General features: G+C 41.7%; 1 long non-coding RNA gene across 1 annotated transcript in view; it reads left to right on the forward strand.

The window, feature by feature from the left end:
* Positions 1-22,769, forward strand: part of LOC309350910 — a 224,073-nt gene that overhangs the window by 195,797 nt on the left and 5,507 nt on the right. The window contains exon 3 of the long non-coding RNA XR_014160589.1: positions 21,864-21,933. This is a non-coding gene — a long non-coding RNA (uncharacterized lncRNA). The remainder of the gene's footprint in view (positions 1-21,863; positions 21,934-22,769) is intronic.

Genomic DNA, 22,769 nt, shown 5'->3' on the forward strand with positions numbered 1-22,769 from the left:
AGACTGCTGCATTCTGAATCCTATTGTTCTAGGACCAATCAGACTGCTGCCTTTTGGATCCTATTGTTCTAGGACCAATCAGACTGCTGCAGTTTGGATCCTATTCGACTCAGTACATAACAATGGCCAGCACTCAGAAATTCAAACTCAGAAAATTTTTCAAAAAAAAACAACCTGGCCCAGTGGTCACAGAAAATCATAAAAATTCCCCAAAAAACCCCACATGGTCCCAGATTTCTGCAGAAACCTCCCCAACTGTTCCCCTAGCCAGCCAGCACTCAGAAATTCAAACTCAGAAAAAAAAAATTGAAAATAAACAACCATGCCTCGTGGTCACAGAAAATCATAAAAATTCCCCAAAAAACCCCACATGGTCCCAGATTTCTGCAGAAACCTCCCCAACTGTTCCCCTAGCCAGCCAGCACTCAGAAATTCAAACTCAGAAAAAAAAAATTGAAAATAAACAACCATGCCTCGTGGTCACAGAAAATCATAAAAATTCCCCCCAAAACCCCACATGGTCCCAGATTTCTGCAGAAACCTCCCCAACTGTTCCCCTAGCCAGCCAGCACTCAGAAATTCAAACTCAGAAAAAAAAAATTTGAAAATAAACAACCATGCCTCGTGGTCACAGAAAATCATAAAAATTCCCCCAAAAACCCCACATGGTCCCAGATTTCTGCAGAAACCTCCCCAACTGTTCCCCTAGCCAGCCAGCACTCAGAAATTCAAACTCAGAAAAAAAAAATTGAAAATAAACAACCATGCCTAGTGGTCACAGAAAATCATAAAAATTCCCCAAAAAACCCCACATGGTCCCAGATTTCTGCAGAAACCTCCCCAACTGTTCCCCTAGCCAGCCAGCACTCAGAAATTCAAACTCAGAAAAATTTTCAAAAAAAAACCAACCTGGCCCAGTGGTCACAGAAAATCATAAAAATTCCCAAAAAAGGCCCACAAGACCCCAGATTATCGCAAACCCCTTCCCAACACCAAGTCCTTGAATCCCAAACACCCCAACCCAAAATCCAAACCCCCCCAAAAAAGTTTTAAAAGTTTAACTTACCAAATGGATGAAAGAGAAGTTCTGGAAAAGTTCTGGAAAAGTTTTGGAAAATCTTCAAAAGTGAGCAAAGTCTGAGAAAAGGCTACCAAACCACGCGCTAACAGTTGCTCCTCGAAGTCAAGTCGCAACTGCAGCTGATCAAGCTAAGCACCCTTGGTTTTAACGGTTTTTACACAAAGGAAACAAAGTCGCGAGACGTTTTCGTTTTGCGAAGCAAGCCCATAGGGGAATTCGTCTTGCGAGGCAAATCGCGGACGAAAAAACCTTTCGTCTAGCGAGTTTTTTGTCTTGCGAGGCATTCGTCTTGCGGGGCACTACTGTAGTCTACAGTGACTCTTCTTCCAGTGAAACCCCAGGAGTCTATCACCAGAGATTCGGAGGCATGCAGCAATATACACAGGGCCGGATTTAGGTTTGATGAGGCTCTAAGCTACTGAAGGTAAAGGGGCCCTTTATATGCCCAGCTGTCCTTTGTCAACAACAAATTATCACTGTTTTCTTTGTCTTGAATATATGTTATATGGTAATTTATGGACCCAATAGGTATCTAAAGCCATTTGCACATAACAAAATATGTATTTTATCAAAGTAATTGTTGAACTGAAATACAATTAAGAAGTATATTAATAGTGAAATTTGTTGGGGGGCCCCCAAGAGAGTGGAGCTATAGGTTGTTTAGCTTATATGTAAATCCGGCACTGAATATACATGAGGGATGGGGAACCTGCAGCCATCCAGATATTGGATTTCAGCTCCCATCAGTCCAAGTCAGCAGGGTCAATGATCAAGGATGATGGGAGTTGTAGTTTCTTAGCAACTGGAGGGGTACAGACTTCTCATCCCTGATTTGCACACACCGCTGAAAATTCCTTAAAAGGTACAGGAACTCTGGCATCTCGTCCACCTACTCGTGAACAAGGCAGAGCTGTAAGGTGTAAGCTGATGCCACTTTTTGGGTTTGACATGAATCAGGATAATGTAGACAAGGAGCTGGGAAGTGCACGGCCATTGCCACTGCTTTCAAAGGGAGGCAGGATTAATAGCCCTTCATCTGAAGGTGCAAGAATGAAATGTCAGGCAGCAGCCATTATGCAAGGTCTATTTCCCTCTGCAGACAGTACCCAGTTGCTTGGGAGAGCAGCTGGTGACATTGTAGTCAGTGCTTTCCAAAAGCTAATTGAGAGTGATAGGGGTAGAAATTCTTGTGTAATATATCGGTGCACACATTTCTATTTCACCCCAGATGCTCATCATACACATCTGTTCTTTGGTTCCAATAAACAACCCATTTCTTCCGTCCTCCTTCCTTCCTCCAAAATTCATCAACAGCCTGGAAGACAAAGAGGCACAAGGGAGGGACAAGATGAAGCTTGTTGCCTCAATTACAAGCCCCTTCCCTTACAATTTGAAACACGTTAGAGGTTACTCACTGTGCAATCCCCGCAAGGAATTTGTTTCACAAATCTGCATCGCATTGTGGCATTCATATTGTGCTAACTATGACATGTCTACGCTGAAGCAGCATTTCCTGGCCCCGTCTGTGAAGTTCTGATGGTAAAATAAATCTAAAAATAGAATACACGCTTTTTGCTTTTGGATAAACACCGTTTTCTAAAAACAAAAAACAAAAACTGCCAGGTTTTGATGTATTATTGTCATAGAGAATGAAGTAACACAAAGAAGTGGATTTTTTAAGCATATGTTTTTAATGACACATGCCCAGTTAAGTTTATTTTATTGCACTACAGACATGGTATCACCCTGTGATGAAAAGTAGGTTGAAAGTATTTTAAATAAAAGAAGTATATAAAATCCAACACTTAATATTGAAGCAATATTAAGTAGCAGAACAGAGAAATTTAATTACCTGCCAAAAAAAATAAGAAAACTTATTCTGTACTAGCTACTAATATAAATTTTCAAAAAATTATATTCCTTATTACAGTCTAAATATATATTGCATAATAAAAACCCAGCCAGATGTGCAGGGTAGAAATATATTATTATTATTATTATTATTATTATTATTATTATTACAACAAATACAGAAGAAACCAAGGCTGGGAAGTAACCTTCTTTGGTAAAGTGCTTATTATAATTTTAACCAAAAAGCCATCCTGGTTTCTTAACAATACTTAATAGAATAACTGGCATATACAGTGGTACCTCGGGTTACATACGCTTCAGGTTACAGACGCTTCAGGTTACAGACTCCGCTAACCCAGAAATAGTACCTTGGGTTAAGAACTTTGCTTCAGGATGAGAACAGAAATTGTGTGGCAGCAGCAGGAGGCTCCATTAGCTAAAGTGGTACCTCAGGTTAAGAACAGTTTCAGGTTACCAACAGACCTGCAGAACGAATTAAGTTCTTAACCCAAGGTACCACTGTAGTTCTTGGCTCAGAAACTTCTAAAAGTTAAAAGTCAATAAAGGTGGGGGGTTGGTTTGCGGTGGTAGTTAGTATTTTATTTTCATAGCACTGAAACATAATGCTGATCATTGTGTGTTTGCTGTTCAAAATCCCCAAGGTGATGAATCTAAAACTATTGCATAAGCTGCTAAATAGTGTGGGAGAGGAATAATTCACAGCCTTATTGGTAAGTACTTAACAGAATGAAGTGAAGAAAATGGGAATCCTTAAATCTAGCATACCAGCGTTGTGTTCTTAAATTTCTTTGGGCCATGTTGAAAAATCTATGTTGCTGTTGTTGTTGTTGTTGCTGTTGTTGTTGTTGTTGCTGCTGCTGCTCATGCTGTTGTAGGATTGGAGTTTGGTTTAGATTATGCCCATAGGTCCAAACAAAGCCTTTGATGGCCGGTAGAAGAGGGAATCTTCTTTACTGATCAAACCAGTTTCTTTGTCAATATGATGGCCCTGTTAAGTACCACCAACTGAAGAGTTTGCTGCAACAGAGGCAGGTGGGTGTGCCTTCACCTGGCTGGGTACCATTTTATCCTGGGAAGGAGAACATTAGACCAGGTTGGCTAGGGTGTGTATGCATTTAGCTGGACTAGAAACAAGAGAGAGAAGCTTCACTTTTTCTGAGCTCCAAACTATGACTTTGGAGCCTTCCTCTGGAAACCTAATGGGAAAGCAATATCTGTTGGAGTGTTAATGCTGTGAGCCCTTCCACCCTGTGCTCAGGTAATATATATGTGCACTTGTTTGTTTTGTTTAGTCGTCTTAGTCGTGTTCGACTCTCCGTGACCCCATGAACCAGAGCATGCCTTGGAAACTCTCTCTTTCTTCTCAAAGCTTCTCCTTTTTTATGTCCATGGAGTTTTCTTGGCAGAATACTGGAGTGGTTTGCCAGTTCCTTCTCCAGGTAGATCACATTTAGTATAAACTCTTGGCTATGACCTGTCCATCTTGGGTGGCCTTACAAGGCATAGCTCATAGCTTCTCTGAGTTATTCAAGCCCCTTCGCCACGACAAGGCAGTGATCCATGAAGGGGATATATGTGCACATAAAACTATATATTCCAAAGAGAGCAGATTCGCCACTGACCTTTACTCCATGGAAACTGAATCCTAGGTAAGAACAGGCATCTCTGGAGTCTCCCACTGCTCAGAGATTGGGGTGCATGCAAAGAGTCACACAGTTCTCCTCTAAACACTAGCCATTCTAAATGTGAACCAACATTTCTGAACAGTATTGGTTAGGAATCATCAAATAACCACAAAGAATGCTAGTGCACATTGGCAAATAAATCTAAAGCTTCACTTATTCGTTAATGGCATCTGAGCTGGTGAAAGAGGTTTTGGGGGTCATGGTGGATAGTTTAATGAAAATGCCACTTACACAAGTGTCAGGGGCTCAGGAGCAGAGGCACAGGAGGGGGAGGAAATGGAGAGCGAGGGGGAGGAATCCGAGGGGAGCGTAGGAGATGACAGTGGCCCGAGGGATTCCATGAGCCTCTCCAGCGAATCGGAAGATTCACAGAAGGGGGCGCCAGTGGCCAGGGGTAGGGGGTTCCCAAGGGGAACGCCCCAGGAGCAAGGGGGCAGCAGGGACTCCCAGAGCAGTAGTTGGAAATCAGGACCAGCTTCCCCACCAGAGCAGAGTGGGGGGGAAGAGCCCCAAGTATCGGGGCCAGTGCATTCCCCACCAGGGAGAGAAGACGAGGCAGAGCTGACCACGCCTCCATCGGAGAGTCGGACAACGGAGGGGAGGTCAGATCCGGCCAGTATCCCGGAAGAGGGAAGCAGTGACAGAAGTAGTGTAACGGTTAGGAGAAAGGTCACTGGGTTGGCGCAAGAGGCAAGTTCAAATGTACAGGAGCGCGGGACAGCAGAGAATGAGGATTGGGAACCGGGTCCTAAAGCCCGCCGGAGGCAGGGGGAGGAGCTAAGCGACTCAGCGTCGGAAGAGTCCAGAAAGGGCAATGCCCCAGTGGGCAGGAGGACCCAGAGGAGGAGAGAGCAGAGGAAAAGGTGGAGCAGGGCTAGGATCTTAAACTGGTGTCAGAGGGGAGGAGACTCAGACGGGACTTCGCCGATCTAGGGTTTAAGACGTAGGGCTGCACGCTGTGGCTTTGAAATGGAAACTGAACTTCAATAAAGACTTTTGTACATTAAGACAGCCTAGCGTTGGTCCTCTGTGAGCTGGGACCTAGAGGCAGCTCTGACAGCAAGTCTTCAGTTCCAGGGGTCCATGCACAAAGCAAAATCTTCTAAAGCCAGGAACCCCCAGAACCGCCTGTCCCATGACCACCCCTACCTGCCGCGAGTGGGCCTTGCCTCTGCTTCACTTCCGGGGCTCTAGGAAGGTCTCATGAGTCTTTACGCCTCTTTCCCAGTGGCCCATAAGCAGTCCTTTGCTTGTACAAGGCCCTTGGACTCTCCCAGAGCCCTTGCGTCTCTTTTTCCAGGGCCATGATGATAGTTTTGTAACAAGTATTAGTATAATACTAGAACAGCACATACCTGATTACTGTTATACCTCTCTGATCACACACTGACAGCCTATAATCAAGGTAACAAAGAAGGCAACTTAAGCAGCTGATCCCCGGAGCATCAGGGTTTGGTGGTGGTGGTAAGACTGGGAGCAAAAAACTCTGATACCCCAGCCTCATCTCTAGTCCTCTTTCTTCCTCCTCCCTCTAGCTGACCCAGGACTCAGCTATACAGCTGCAAATATGACATTTTATGTGTGCATTAAGTGCATTATAGAAATGTGACAGGAGATGGCACTGGTGAGCTAATGGCAGATTCTATATATATTTTAAATCGTTGGGTTGTTTTTAAGGCATTTTCACAGCATTTTTAAATATATGTGTAGATTCAGCCCCAGACTGGCCATCTACCAGTTTAAGTCCTTATCCCTAGTAACTATCCTCCTGCATTTGTTAGTGTGCAAATGTGTATGTGTTTGTAAAGGTGTGTGCACCTCTGCTAAGGTGTGTATGCATTAAGATGCATGTGGATGGTTGCTCTTGGCTATTTTTCTCTCCCCCCCTCCCCCGCTGTACCAATTGTATCAGTAAGTACAGGATTTTGCCTCATCCCCCACTATAATTTTTTTTTGCTGTTGTTTAAGTCTGGGCCTTATGCACAACACCAGCCAGACTCTTACTTTCTGAAGTGTTTGATTTCCCATTGGCAGAATAAATAAACCAGTGCACAAGATGTCGCTGCAGATATGATTCTTAATCAGCCTTTTATAGCATATCTTTTAATGCTGCTGATTGTCCACATTTCCCATTTCTGCTCCAGATTTGAATATATTGGAACTGCAGCTTCAATTTCAGAAATAACCATCTCATTTTAGCTATAAGGCAACATTGTTATGAGTCAGAAGGCTGCCATCCATTTTGTATGTAATTCTGCATAAGATTTGCCTGAACTGGTAGACGGATTTTGTGTTTTTGCAAAGTACCTTATGTAGCTTCCAGTGTGAAACTACAAATAATTGTATTCAAGTGTCCCAGCTAATCTGCATGCGAAAGCAGGATTCTCTGTGCAGATTATCTCCAGCCATGTATACATAATGGTGCAGTATGGTATAAAAGCAATATATCAGGCACCTGGGGATCTATGTGTGGTAATCTATGCTAATCCATTCATTTTTACAGTGGAATATTCTGCTGATTAGACCAAAAGATCCTTGCAGCAGTTTACAACAATACACACACACAAAAATACAAAATTTAATAAAATCAATAAGCAGTTTTAAAAAAACTATTGTGGAATAACTAAACTGACTACACAGACCCAACCAGCAGATTTTCATCAATATCACTAGATTCCAACTTCCAGTAGGTAGAAGCCGTCATGCACAAGAAACATAGGGCAAGTGTTCTGAAGGGTAGAAGTTTACAGAAGTTGGGCAGAGTTTTTAGCTTGCCACAAATGTGAGGGCAACGCCACCAAGTTCCTTTGCACTAAACTTGAACAGTGAGGTATTCTAAGGATGTCCTCTGGTGTATCTTAAAGTGTAAATCAGAGCACGGAAAAGTTCATTTTTAAAAGGAGCTAGTTCTAGTTCAACGGTTCAGCATGTCCCAAAAGGAACTAATTCCAGTTCATGTTCATGCCTTTACGAAACAAACTCATCTAGTTCCTGTGGCCAGCACTGTCAAAACTGACAGCAGCAGTCATCTTTGGTTCAGGAGGTCTATATCCCCAGATCCTATAAAATGCACAGATTTTTGTGTGTGTGGCTTGGAACTAGGTCAGAATACCATGAAAATGAAATGGTTCTGTTCTGTTGTGATGAAATGCCCAGGAAATAAATATCACTAGTGATATATTTTTTAACAAGCACTAGGTAGATAGCTGCTCTCTTGCTCCTCATTGATACCATTTGATGCCTGTCACCTCTATCCTATGATGATATTCCAAAATGGAATACCTTTAACAGATTTATATTATTCTGTGACTCACTCCATCTCTATTTTTAGAGAGACCATTCAAACTGACAGGCAGCACTTCCTTTCTGAAAGGCCAAGGCTGGTGTTCATCGTAGTTCCTGATAGCATCTCACTGGAGCATAAACAGTCTAGAATTATTCACCCTCTGTATGGTTTTTCAGCTAATTAATTCAAGATTTTTGTCACTACCTGCACTAGAGGGCATGTAACTTTTGTGCAGCAAAAGAACAATGTGCTTCTATCTGATTAACAAAGGGAAGTCCAACGTTCCTTTCTTTTCTGATTTGGTGCTGCTTCGAAACTTCTGCTTGGAAGAGGCCAAAATCCCTGATCTTGTCAGCAACTCACATTTCTGGAAAAGAAAAATCTCTATATGAAGTGGCCTGTCTTGTTGTTCAAATATATGTTGCACTGGAGGAATCCTGTCAGATGGAGATACATTAATCCTTCGCAGCACTGCAAAACAACAGCCCTAGCTACTGCTGTCAGCCCTGCAAGAAGTAAAAGCAGAGAATTCATGGGGTAGTTTTAGAACAAAGAGAAACAAACACCCCACACCAATTTCATTTTCAAAATTCATATTGTAAGAATGATTAACTGCGGGGGTGTGTGTGTGTGTGTATGTGTAATTCCATTCTGGGAAATAGGAGAAGCTCTGGATTGGTTATCTGTGCAAGTTTCCCTTCTAAATCATTGCAGATACTTCAATGCCTAGAAATAGTTGACCTAGCCAAACCTGTTTGATGCTTTGGCAGAGCAATCCCAGTGGCAGCTCGGCAGTGGCAGAGCATGATGGAGCCGCAGAGTCAGTTCTGCATCTACAGCCCCATCGCTCATGCTGACCAGGATGGGAAGCAAGACAGCAGGCAAAGGTTGGTGTAGCAACTGAGTGTGAGTCACGTCCAGGCCAGTCAAGCTGATGGCAGTAGGGCCACCTCAAGATCTAGATGCTGTCCCCTGGACACCCCATTCTTAGCTTTCTTAGCTTTCAACAAAGAAATGGGTGAGTACAGGAATGCTTGGCTAGCCACTTTTCCACTTCAGACCAGCATTGTGCTTCTGGAATGGCAGGTGGGAGCTGGCTGGCTCCCTAGTTGGCTGTTGTTATTGTCATGGGAGCCAATCAGCAGCCATGGCTGGCTCCCTGAGGGTGGGGACTGCAAGCATAGACTGGACTGACTCTACCTGTCCAGGCTTTGGCCACAGCAGGGTGGTTTCTGGCAGTAAGCTTCTCACTCATCCTCCCTTGGAGAGAATCACCCTTGCTGTGGACAAAGGTTGGGTCAAAGAGATTGGGAAATAATTTTACTCATTGTCATAGTTGGCCTGGTGGGCTTGCCATCCCCTAAGCAAGACTGTGTGTGCATTGGTTTGGATGTTGCAGCAAATTTGTCATGACGTCCCTTGGCAGGACCTGTAGTTTACATGGAGATCGTCATAAGGGGCAGAGCTGATTTACTGTAAAGATAGCTTAGGAGACCAGGATTTGTTACCATACACACCTGGTTGTCAGTAGGACCTCCAGAAGCAACCTTCATTATGGTGGGTCCTACCTGTTTGCAACTCCTTCTGGTTACCCAGCAGATGGGCTGGCTTATATTGGCCAGTACCCATTGTTGTTCATTAGATGGATCCATGCTGTGTCAACCAGGAAGTTGTGGCTATGTTTGAAACTATAGTCTTGACCCTCACTGGCCCTGCATTCCAGTATAGCTGTGTAGGGTGTGCAATGAGAGACATCCATTATATTCTGTGACATGGTGAGATTCTATGGATTAATCTCAACAAAGAGCTTTATTTCTGAATTGGAAAAGAAATCACACAAGGTAGGCAAATAATAGGAATGAATGAATGAATGAATGAGGAGGAGAAGGATTATGATGTTGCTGATGATGATAATGATTTGGGATGCAATATTCTAGAATAAGGGGAAATCAATTTGCGATAATATCTTCTGGCCACTCCAGTCACTTAAGAGAAATCAGGGAACTTCCCGATTTGATTTGGATAATAGTCAGAAGCCCTTTCCTGGTAGCTTTTAGCGTTGCACCAACAGCTTCCTACACCGGAAAAAGCTGCCCTTCCACAGAATAAATTGCAGGAGCTCCAAACTGGTTGCCTCCTGTAGCTAAATTATTGCTCTCCTTCAGATTGCACCACAGCTATAAATAAAGGGAGCAAGAAGCCACATTTTTCTGAATGACCAATATAAGGTGCTGAGGTGCATTTTAAGTAGCAGTTCTCTTTCTGCATCACAATCAGGCCATTTTACAGATTTCTTTCCCCTTCTTGAGAGCAGCCTCATCGAAAAGCATGTCTTCTGAAGACAATGAGGTGCATTCATTGCTTTGCATAGATCTTGTGGCTTAAACATCTAGGGAATGATTCTGAACTCACTAGCTCGTGAATGAGAACTGTTGAATTCAGGAGTTTGGCTTTCCCCCTTCTACAACCACTTACTGCTTTTCTCCTCAACTCTTCTCCCTTGCTGTGCCTTTTAGCTTCAGCTCCCTTCTTTGCTACTTTTTTCAATTATCCTTAGTTGACATCCCCCCGTCGAAAGAGAAAAAAGAAAGAAAAGGAAGGAGTGCAATTAAATGGAGTAGATATAAACTGTTCACTCATTAGCACTATACCGGCTGAAAAGAGAACAACTTCAAATGATAGTGATGCCATATACACATACAGCTAAAAATAATTGTATTCACAGTGGTGTTGTTGTTGTTGTTGTTGTTGTTGTTGTTGTTGTTGTTTAACAGGCTTTTCGCCCTGCCTTGGATTTTACAGATGATTCCATTCAAATGTTTTGGACTATAACTCCTATCAGGTGCAGCCATGACAGCTACGCTGGCTGGGCCTCATGGGAGTTGTAGTCCAAAGTGTCTGGAGGGAACCAGCTTGAGACCGGCCTATATAGGCTTTCCAGTTGAGCCAGGAGGATGTAGTACTATTAGTTTTCTGTTGGCTCTGGAAGTGGTTTTGATGTCATATTACATCATATTCAAATTCATATGGGTGATAAACCTCTCACAAGGCGCCAGGTTCAATCCCAGGCTAGGAGAAAATCCTGCCTGAAAATCTGTAGAGATTCTGCCTGTCATGGTAGACAATACTTTTTTAAAAAAACAAAAACCCTTCTTTTTCAGCTTCTGAAAACCCTTATAACAAACAAGCCTTATATACCCCCAATCTGGAAGAAACATCTCATGTATATACAATGTAAATGATACAGTCAACATTAAGCAGTTTTGTACAATAGTTTAGAGTTGATTTTATCCATTAAGTGTCTTAATGGCAACACTGTGCTTTCCTGTGTATAGAATAACCATGTACCATACAGTCATCAAATTGTGTGTGGTCTTTAGTGTAGACAGTACTTAGGAATGGTCTAACTTGGTGTAGGGCAATTTAGACATAGATTAGGTAGTTCCCTCAGTTCATTTTCTCCTGTGTATTTTATTTGGGATTTGAGCTGTTAGTGAAAGGTCACAGTTGTCCTTTGGCTTTTTGGTAGAAACTATCCATTTGACAAACATCAAGTTCTTTACAAGTGGATCTTAGCTTTTAAAGTCGGAGAACTTTACTGAAAAATCAAGTAGACATCAGCAGGAATTAAAGATTTGCCTTTGTCAGCTGGTTTCAGGGACATTTAAATCATTTTTCTTGGAATGCTGAAAGGTTGGGTACTATAAATTTAATATATGGGGCATAATTTTATTTTATTTCTTCTGTAGAGCTGTGAAGTTTCAAGAGGGCAGGCTTATTTATATTAAATATGACAGCAAGTTTATTCAAATGTGTATTAATGTTCAGTGTACATTTGCAACAAAAGGACATGGCATGTTTTCAGCAGTTAATATATTTAATGACATTATTAACCACAGCATATGGACAGCAATGTGAGGAAAAGTGTGTATCTGAGAAGGGAAGGTATGAATGAAAGGAATGTGTATGGATTCTGATGGATAATTTGATTAGGTTAAATATAAATATAGTAGGTATATAAGAAGGAGAATACCCTGGATGATTAAGATCAAGGTTTGGGACAAGTATTATTTGGTGAGAGAACCCTGGCAGAGATTTAAAATCACAAAATATTCAACGAATGGAAATATAGGCTGTTAGATCTTTAAAATATCCCTTTCTAAGTTGCTTCCAAAGTTCCCCACTTTCCTTATCATGGAAAGAGACTACACATTTGGTAAATTAAAAATGGTTTACTTACAAACTGTTCAAAGGTCAGATTAATGGGCTTTCCCATACAGTAGTAAGAAAACACAAGGAGTAAAAGTGGTAAATCGTTCTAAATTATTTGTACAGAAACACAAAAGATTCCATGCTTAAGCCACTTTTTCTGTTTCCTTGGGCTTTTGGAGTTTTTAATGAGAAATCATTTCATTCTTGACTGGTTGTTTTACCTCCCAAAACTGTTTTTTTTTAAAAAAAACAGAGTTTGTTATAATACCCTGATATTAGTACTGATAAAAGGTGGGCTATAAATCTTCTAAGTAAATAAACATCCCACACAACTGGTGCATTACTACAAGAGTTGAAGTCCTGTTATTTTCAATTGGTAATTTGAGGACATGCTTAAAATTCTGCTTGAAATCACTGGACCTTAAAAGCTCTTAGCATTGGCTAGATTCAGTAGCTTATGACCAAAGTTAGATGCACTTAAGTAACAAAATGAACCTGTTTCACTATGCTTGGACTTCAATTAGTCTTAAACATGGTTCTTTTTCTTTGAAGTGGCCAAATGAATATGATTTAACATGTACATTTGAAAAATAATAATAACAACAAATTTAGACACTACTTGTATTCTGACAAGATTCCACATTAAAAGTGTTAACTTTAATGATGTGTGTCATTAGGGCTAAAAAATAGTTTATGAAGAATAATGCTGAAATCTAATGGCACAAAACCAGTCCATAATTACTAAACACCTCTTAAGTCTAATTTTTAAACTGTAGTAATTGATCCTACAGTGAGATTTATTCCATAATCATGGAAGCGACAGCATTTACAACCAGAATAAATTAAAGTAAATGAAGAGGAAAATTGTATTCTGTGTAACATTTAGTTCATTATAGGCTTAAACAACTACACCAATCCATGTTCATCAATATAAGTTATGATGCTCGCAGACATAATTAAATAAAATGTTATCACCAAGAAACAGTTTGTGTTCCACAAGCATAGAAATTGGTACATTACAAGTGAGTTGCTTGTCTTAAGGGCTTATTGGCGGCGCTTAGGAATATGAATGGCAGACGCAAGTATGGCAATCTCTCCTGTGTTTTGATCTGGAGGTAGAAATATGACACAACACTGCTGCAAAGTGTGTGCCTTGTGGATTGTTTCCCTTTAAAAGCCATTTGCACTATGCCATTTGGTGCTTTTTAAAAATTCATTTCAGGCTCTCAAGAGTCTTTTCAGCTGTTCGGAATCTTCAAAGACATTTCTGGAAGTGCAAGAGATTCTGAAACACCCTCACTGAAAGTACATGTTCTTGAAACTACGTCTGGTTCTGGCCCAGATTTTCAGTGTGTGGAATGAGAAAATGGTTAGGAATCACCTAACCATTCATGGGAGATCTGTAGGCAGGGTTTTGCAGGTGGAAGTGCCTTGAAACCCAGCCCTTGCAGAGCTTGTCTGATGCTCAGGGTAGGAGTCTTGTTAGAAAAAAGTTATAAACTCAAACAAAAAGGCAGCTGGTCCCTAGCGGGACCCCCTGACTGGCTTAGCCCTCCAAGGCCCAGGGCAAGTGTACACAGCTGCCCCCAACTTCTAAGCAGGTCTGCTTGAAACCAGTGATTATACCTTGAAGCAGATGAAGACCCTAATTCTTCATGGCACTAGTTATAATACAATTGATTGTGATAGGAATATGTATATTTGCTCAGAGAACAGTTGGCGTTCCCTTGTGACAGGTCATTTCCAGTGGTGGTTATGAAATGCTTTCCCTAGTGAGGTACACCTTTTTTCATCAATATTAACTTTTAGGAGGAATTTGAAAACATCCCTGTTTACTCAGGCGGCCGAAAATTGCTGTTCCTGGCAACCCTGAGATCACTGGATGGAATAATGTTTTGAACTGGAAGTTCTTTTTTAGAATACAGTGGTACCTCACGTTACAGACGCTTCAGGTTACGGATGCTTCAGGTTACAGACTCCGCTAACCCAGAAATAGTACCTCAGGTTAAGAACTTTGCTTCAGGATGAGAACAGAAATTGCGTGGCCGCAGCACAGCAGCAGCAGGAGGCCCCATTAGCTAAAGTGGTGCTTTAGGTTAAGAACAGTTTCATGTTAAGAACGGACCTCCAGAACGAATTAAGTACTTAACCTAAGGTACCACTGTATATATCTTGCTTTTGTTTTGAAATTATGGGTCCATTTGCCACCCTGGGCTCCTTCCAGGAGAAGGGTGGGAAACAAACAAACAAATAACCAACCAACCAAACTACGGTGGTCTGCAACAAGTCCTATCCAGTGAAGACCGCTAGTTTTATGGGACATGTGCTTCAGGGCAAGGTCCCCATTATTATGGACATTAAATTTTTGCCATTTGGAAAGAATCTTATTTCAAGCTGTTATGGGAGCACTGGAGAATCTGTTTTCGGTTATGGAGCCACATTTCCTTGAAGGTAATCTATGAGAGGCCACATTCCAATGGCAGGTAGGCCTGGAGCGGAAAGTGACTTGAGGGCTCGTGAAATTAGGACTGCAAGTTTTGCACCTCAGTTTTATGGACTCACACCTAAAACTCAAGCATGTGGGAAGACATTTCAGTATCTTGACTTATCCTACTAGGATATCTTAAGATTACTGCAGTTGACAAGAGTGTCAACGCTGCTACCAGCATGGAATATTGGAAATGTAGTACTTAGTGAAAATATTGACATATGCAGTGGTTGCGGGATAAGTCTGTAGAAACCATACCTTCACAGTGAAGTTTTCTAAATGAAAAACTGATCACGCTCACCTCCTATTGAAATTAGTAATTATGTATTTGGTCATACACACTGCAATTATAGCCAGCAGACTGTAGAACTCGATTCCATTTTGTAGTTTCTGCTTTATCAAATGTTCATGTTAAGAAAATAATAATTACGGTACACCGAGACTGTATAGTCCAGCATTCTCTTTCAAGCAGGATCAGCGAGATGACTCTTGAAACAGGCATCTTGATTTCCTATGCAGGTTCCTTTCCATCATTATATCACTTTCTGTGTGGCTTGCTTTCCTGTCTGTAAATTAATAGACATGCATTTTAATTTCTGGCGTTTTTTTTTTTTTTTTTTTTTTTTGCTTAGCTTAGCAGTTTATGGAAACAGGGAGACAGCTTTTTTTGCCTTGTTGGGATCACAGCATTCTTAGATTTTCACTAAACATTGACTTTGTACTTTAAAAAAAAAAATGGTTGAAAAAGTGCATTTGAGTGGCGATTTGGTTTGGTCGAGAATGTAGCCTGAAGATTTAATTAGTGAGGGTTCAGTGGGTTTAGACTCTCAAGATTTGTTCTTATGGGATTTATTTATTTATTTATTTATTTATTTTTGTACACATTGTGCCCTGGAGGAGTCTGAGCAGGTCCAAGGATTCATTGCCATCCTTCTCACAGTAGAATGCAACAGAGACCAATTTAAGATTCTGCTTTTGGTCTTTCTTTGGCTCTAATTAACTGCAATACAGAATTCCAAATGAGTGGGATGTTTTTAACCTGATGTGTACTTAGCTACTCACAACCGATTGGTTTAAATCTACGCCGTGCAAGTGTTCCACTTGGTAAAAAAGTTCACGTGAGCTCTGGGAACAGAGAAGGTAACCCAACTCTGCCACATTATAGAGTCATTGATTAAGGAAAACGATGCTGAAGTTTGCTGAATTACTAAATTGTTGATTCATTCAGTATAATGCATTGCTTTTTAATAATTACTTCACAGGTTCACCATTTACCATTCAGGTCCCAACAACCCATTACATTTAATGCATAGTAAAATTAAGAGCCAAATAATATCCTATAATAAACATGTATGATTATTTTAACATGTTAAATAGGGGGAGGGGAGTGTATGATTAAGACCATGCAAGACGGGCTGAAGAAAGTTCCCTACTCTGCAATAAAACAACATAATGCACATCAATTTTAACAGCTTGAGCAAATAAAAAATGTCTTAGCCAAAAAGAGTACAATGTTAGTGCCATTCTGCCTGCCTTTGGGAGGGCACAAAAGCGAAGACACGGAACATGCTTTCCCTATGCTCCTTTTCTCAAAGCCTGGCCTTGGGGCTGGCAACTCTCTAGAACATTGCAAGGCATTTCAGATGATAAAAGTGTGTCGGCGGCCATTAAATCACAACCTGATGGCAGTTATGTGTCCCACAACTCCTTTGCAATTTTCTCCATTCAATACTTAAAGTTCACTACTGATGCCTTTGCAAACTGACCTTTTCCCCCGCTTCAGTTCCAGAAAAGGCATGAGGGTTGCAACAAATTTGTGGGACTCCAACGTTTCTTGAGCAGCAACTGGTATTGTCTGTTTCAATCTTGCTGGGCTTTGACGCTTTCTGCTCCTCCTAGAATGGCAGATTGCACACTCTGTTTCCCTAACTGGAATGCAGTTGTCACTGTGTAACCACAGTTTTGTGGCCAGTGAGCTTAGTTTTCTTTGCTGCTACCTACCTGTTTAATTCGGAAGAAATGGAGGCAGTGAGAGATTTTACTTTCTTGGGCTCCATGATCACTGCAAGTCACGAAATTAAAAGATGTCTGCTTCTTGGGAGAAGAGCAATGACAAACCTAGACAGCATCTTAAAAAGCAGAGACATCACCTTGCCGACAAAGGTCCATATAGTTAAAGCTATGGTTTTCCCAGTAATGATGTATGGAAGTGAGAGCTGGACCATAAAGGCTGATCGCCGAAGAATTGATGCTTTTGAATTCTGGTGCTGGAGGAGACTTTGAGAGTCCCATGGACTGCAAGAAAATCAAACCTATCCATTCCTAAGGACATCAGCCCTGAGTGCTCACTGGAAGGACAGATCCTGAAGCTGAGGTTCCAATACATTGGCCACCTCATGAGAAGAGAAGACTCCCTGGAAAAGACCCTGATGTTGGGAAAGATGGAGGGCACAAGGAGAAGAGGACGACAGAGGACGAGAAGGTTGGACAGTGTTCTCGAAGCTACCAGCATGAGTTTGACCAAACTGCAGGAGGCAGTGGAAGACAAGAGTGCCTGGCGTGCTCTGGTCCATGGGGTCATGAAGAGTCGGACACAACTAAATGACTAAACAACAACAACAGCCTGTTTCATTGCAACCCTGTGATTGTAAAGACATTAGCAAAGTTAATTAAACAAGTGTTTGGAAAACAAGCAGTTCGCAATGACTTGCATCAACTATGATTCGTGTGCAAAACCAATGCCAGTCTGTTAAATTTAAATGGGGCTCCTAGACTGGAGTTATTCTGCCCAGAAAACCAAAAGAAAAGGATGCAGGCTCCCAGGGAAAATAAATGCAAGAAATTCCCTTTATTGAAATGCAAATGTACATAGGAACAGCCTCAGAAATAAGGAGGCTGCAAAGAACTGCGTCAAACACAATGTTTCTTAAACATTTCCAGATTATACATGATTTCATTTCACCAACCAAAGGATCACAGCAATCTTAGCAGCTGCAACCCAGTGTCATCATCCTGAACTAATTAAAAAACTTTTAGCTCTTCAGATCATCCTACAGTTCCTAGGATTCTTTCATGGAAGCCATGGCTGTAAAAGTGGTATAAGAGTGCTTTAAATGGATGGTGCAGATCTGACCTCTTCCCTAATAAGTGTGCTTAGAGTATTAGATTATAAACTAGTTCTTACTGCATTGAATCCCCTTTGTGCAAAAGTGCATATGAGTTTCTTAAACATTCTGCCAAATGTATTAATTATAATGGGGTGATAATATTGGTAATTTATATCGTGTGATGCTTTGGAAGTAAGATGTTTTGTAAGTGTCTTCAAATCGAAAAGAAACACACCTTTAACATCAAAAACAAAAAAGGCAAAAGAAGAATCGGGCGCCGAATTAGCCTCCTCGATGTGCAAATGACAGGAAAGTCAAAACTATTGGTAAGCACAGCTTAGGTAGCCCTGAATTATTAATTACTAGATTACTAATTAACCCTTAATTAACTTGGAGAACTCATTACCGCAAAACACCATTAAGGCCAAATAATTTAGTAAAATTCCAACCTATTAGAGTCGGCTTTTAAGGAATAATGAGAACATCCATCGCTACATTAGACGTGCCTCGGAGCATAAAGTCAGCTAACAAATTGGTTTAGGGAGGAAGGTCTCTTGTGGCCAGATGATGTCATAATTGCCAACTAGCCTGTGCTGTCTTTTTGAAGGAGTTTACAGTGGTACCTCGGGTTATAGACGCTTCAGGTTACAGACACTTCAGGTTACAGATGCCGCTAACCCAGAAATAGTACCTCGGGTTAAGAACTTTGCTTCAGGATGAGAACAGAAATCGTGCTCCGGCGGTGTGGCGGCAGCAGGAGGCCCCATTAGCTAAAGTGGTGCTTCAGGTTAAGAACAGTTTCAGGTCAAGAACGGACCTCTGGAACGAATTAAGTACTTAACCTGAGGTACCACTGTACATTGGTGGCTTTGTTTTGTTCAGCAGCATACGTAGTGTGAATACTCAAAAGGGAACCTAGGAAGATAGTTTATTCTAATCAGGTATTGCCTACTTCAGTAAGTGGCTCTGTAGCCAGTGCTTCTCCCATCACTTTCTAGCTGCCTGAGCTTTGTGTGCTAGAGATGCCCAGGACTGCACTGGTGCTGTACCACTGAGCCATAATAGTCATCACACCAGCACTGAGCAATACAGTTGAGGGGCAGAATGGAGCTACACTCAGTGGCTCCACTCCCTCTAAAGCAGTGGTTCTCAACCTGTGGGTCCCCAGATGTTGTTGGACTACAACTCCCATCACCCCTAGCTAGCAAGGCCAGAGCTCAGGGGTGATGGGAGTTGTAGTCCAACAACATCTGGGGACCCACAGGTTGAAAACTACTGCTCTAAAGCATCCCAGTTATCTGGACCCCATTGTTCTCCATGCTTTGGAGGGGAAAGGTCTGAAGTACGGGGTCTACTCTATGTAAATATGTGCAAGGGAGGTAAGGGGCACTTAAAAGTCTAACCATATTCTGTGTTATAACTGGGACATCCCCAAAGAAAATGGATCTGTTGATTTAAGCATAAGTGAGATTTACAAGAGCTGAGGCATTCCTGCCCATACTCCCCCAGCTGCCAATTTATCTGCCATCTTTCTCCCATCATGGAATTCAAGGATTTCTCCCAGCCACGAAAATAAAAGTTACCAAGCTGTTGAAGACAGAGGGCTATCAAAAGACAAACGGTGATATAAAAAAAACCCCATGTCTTTATGAAGGATAGAACTGCATTGAAGAATCGAATCGCATTTCTGCCAGCAAAAAAAATGCCCTTGACCTTTGTTCCTGATTCAAGTTTGTTCCCCTGCCATTGTGGCACATTCCAGTGTGTGCTGAAGGCGAAACCAAGGGAGCTATGGAAGAAAACAGCTCAAGCCATCTTCTGTATGACCTTCAGACCTCATTCACTGTGACGCAGAGAAGAAACTCTGAATCATTTTGTTAATGGCTGGGGTTACAGAAGCTAATTAACACTGAACTACCAAGATCAATGGTGGAAGTAATTGGGTTTTCTCTTTGTATACCCATAGCCAAGAAAGCCAGTTTTGAGGGAAGAGAAAGGGATAAGAACGGAAACACATGAAGAAGGAGAAATAGAGTGATGGTTTGATTATTAGGACTTCTCAACGCAGAAACTCAGAGAATGCCATTGGTGGAAGAGAGTGATCTCTTTCTCCATGGACACCTCACTTTACTTCCATGTTGCACAGTGAAATAAAAAGCTGCTTTATGGGACCATAAAGCGTCTCCACCCCCATCGTTCTACCCGGACACTGAGGTGCAGCACCGAGGGCCTTCTGGCGGTTCCCTCACTGTGAGAAGCCAAGTTACAGGGAACCAGGCAGAGGGCCTTCTCGGTAGTGGCGCCTTCCCTGTGGAACACCCTCCCACCAGATGTCAAAGAGAACAACAACTACCAGACTTTTAGAAGACATCTGAAGGCAGCCCTGTTTAGGGAAGCGTTTAATGTTTGATGTATTATAGTATTTTAATATTTTTTTGGAAGCCGCCCAGAGTGGCTAGGGAATAATAATAATTAATATTAATAATAATAATAATAATAATAATAATAATAATAATAATAATAATAATTGGTTCATCACTATTTTCTACACTGAATGACAGTTTCTTTCCAAACCCTACCTGGAGACAGTGGCATAGTGGGGGCCACAGAGGCGGTTGCCCCGGGTGCAAAATTATTAGGGGTGCAAACATTCAACAACCGGTGCTGCCTCAATACAGCTGCACACTTTCATCAGTTGAAAAACAGCTTCTCCATGCAAACCAGAAAGTGACCTCTCCAGAGAATGGAATTGTAATCTCCTGGATGATGTGGATGCCATTAGGCAATTGAATGTGCATGCGTACTCCATCTGTTTCCCTCCCTCACACCCACTGTCCTCCAAGCAGCCCCAGGCACTGGTAACCCACACTACGCCACTGCCTGGAGATTCCACTTGTCTGACCATTCCCAACAACAAGTGCTGTTGGACTGGCTGGCTAGGTTGAAAACCACTGGTGTAGACAGTGCTGAGCTACTTTGACCAATGGTCTGACTCAGTATGGAGCAGCTCCCTACATTCTTTCCCATGTCCTACTACAGGCCACAGTGCGAAAGCATCACATTTCAGTTTCTTTATAAACCAATGCAAGTTGTCAAATCCATAAAACCTTGTTTAATTAATACATTGTACCCCATAAAATATTTCAGTGTGTTCAGTTTATATGGAGAAGCCTGACTTTGCTGGAGGAGCATCAGTATATGGTCGTGGGGAGGAGAGGTTATTTTTTTCTCCTTGGTTTTTCAAACCATTTTTAGCTCCTCAGACTTAATGAGGTAACACTAGGTTTCTAGAAAGTGGCAGATATTCTAATGTGTCACTGGCAGTGACAGAAAGAGCCAAGAATGAAACATCCTTGCTCTGTGGTATAAATATAGTGAATTGCCTTGGGTTTGTGTTTGAGACTCTAGATATCCAAGCTACCTTTAAAGAGTTGCCATGCTACTTTCACAGCAATTCCAATACAGTGGTACCTCAGGTTAAGAACTTAATTCATTCTGGAGGTCCGTTCTTAACCTGAAACTGTTCTTAACCTGAGGTACCACTTTAGCTAATGGGGCCTCCCACTGCCACTGCACCGCCTCCTCACAATTTCTGTACTCATCCTGAAGCAAAGTTCTTAACCTGAGGTATTATTTCTGGGTTAGTGGCGTCTGTAACCTGAAGTGTCTGTAACCTGAGGTACCACTGTACTTCATTTGCATTTTTTTGAACTAAACTCCTAACAGTCCCAAACTGCATAAGCACGCTCCCATCATACAGCTGTGCTGACTGAGGCTGTTGAGTGTTGTGGTCCAAAACATCTGGAAAGCACCAGTTGGCGAAGGCTGGCTTAGGAATAGTAGTTTGACAGACTAAAGGGAAATCACAGAAAGGGCCTCCACAAGACAGTTAATGAACAGTTATGTTTGGGTGGAAATGGGGCAATGGAATCTGCTAACCATGTTCTTCTACACTGTAGTGTATGTAGAGAAAGTTTACTTTCCCTTTACTAAGAACTTTCCTGGGAAGATTTCCCAAAGATTTGAGAGCATTCCAGACTTTCCAAGTGTCCCTATTTTCCAGGGACAGTTCTGGATTTATAGAAGCCATCCTGGTTCTGATTTGATTCTGAAATGTCCTGCTTTTCCTTAGAACTTCCCAATTTTCATCGGAGAAATGCTGGAGGGTATGGAGTTATACGACCCCCGAGCCAAGGAGATAAGTAAGTATACGACCTAACTGTACAAGATATCTGAAGGCAGCCCTGTATAGGAAAGGGTTTTTTTCAATGTTTTATCATGTTTTATGTCAAGAGTGGCTGGGGCAACCCAGTCAGATGGGTGGGGTATTAATAATAATAGTAGTAATAGTAATAGTAATAATAATGACTTCCCTAGTTTCATTGCAGAAATGTTGGAGGGTATGGCACTCTGCTTCCTTACATGTTACTGAAAGGGTTGCAAACAGATTTCTGATTTCCATGCAGATCAGGATAAATTTTCTGTTGCCTTAAGAATAGGGTGGGAGGAGAAACGTATATTTATTCTAATTGTTTTAATGAATTGTATGTTTTATTTTGCACCTAACTTTATTGGTCTGTGTCCATAAAAAACAGTCCATTCGTTTACATATGCAGAGGACCTGTTTAGATGTCACTCACTAGAGAGGAATCTCACCCATTCCTTGGCAATCTGCCCTTTCACTAGATGGACATAGTTGGTTAGCTAAATTTATTTAGCTAACTAACAGTGATTATATAATAGGTTCCATTCAGAGAAACACTCACATAATGGGGCTGGTAGAAACTCAAAACCCCCCTGCTGAACGGAATTGACGGTGACACAGGGAACATTCGTCTCCGTGGTATTGCATAGAGTCTGGAGGAATCAAAATCAGTGGTGGTTCACAAGTCCCCTATACATTACAAATATGAATAATTGTGTCATTTCATAGTATATATGCTAATGATCTTATGTGCTACATCCACCTGGAGCATTTAAAACCTTACACATACAAAACATCTGTTCCATGTGTAGAAACATGCCCAGACTCTGCTGT

The sequence above is a fragment of the Podarcis erhardii genome (genome assembly GCF_964252035.2).
Source record: "Podarcis erhardii genome assembly, chromosome: 10".
Classification (NCBI taxonomy): domain Eukaryota; kingdom Metazoa; phylum Chordata; class Lepidosauria; order Squamata; family Lacertidae; genus Podarcis; species Podarcis erhardii.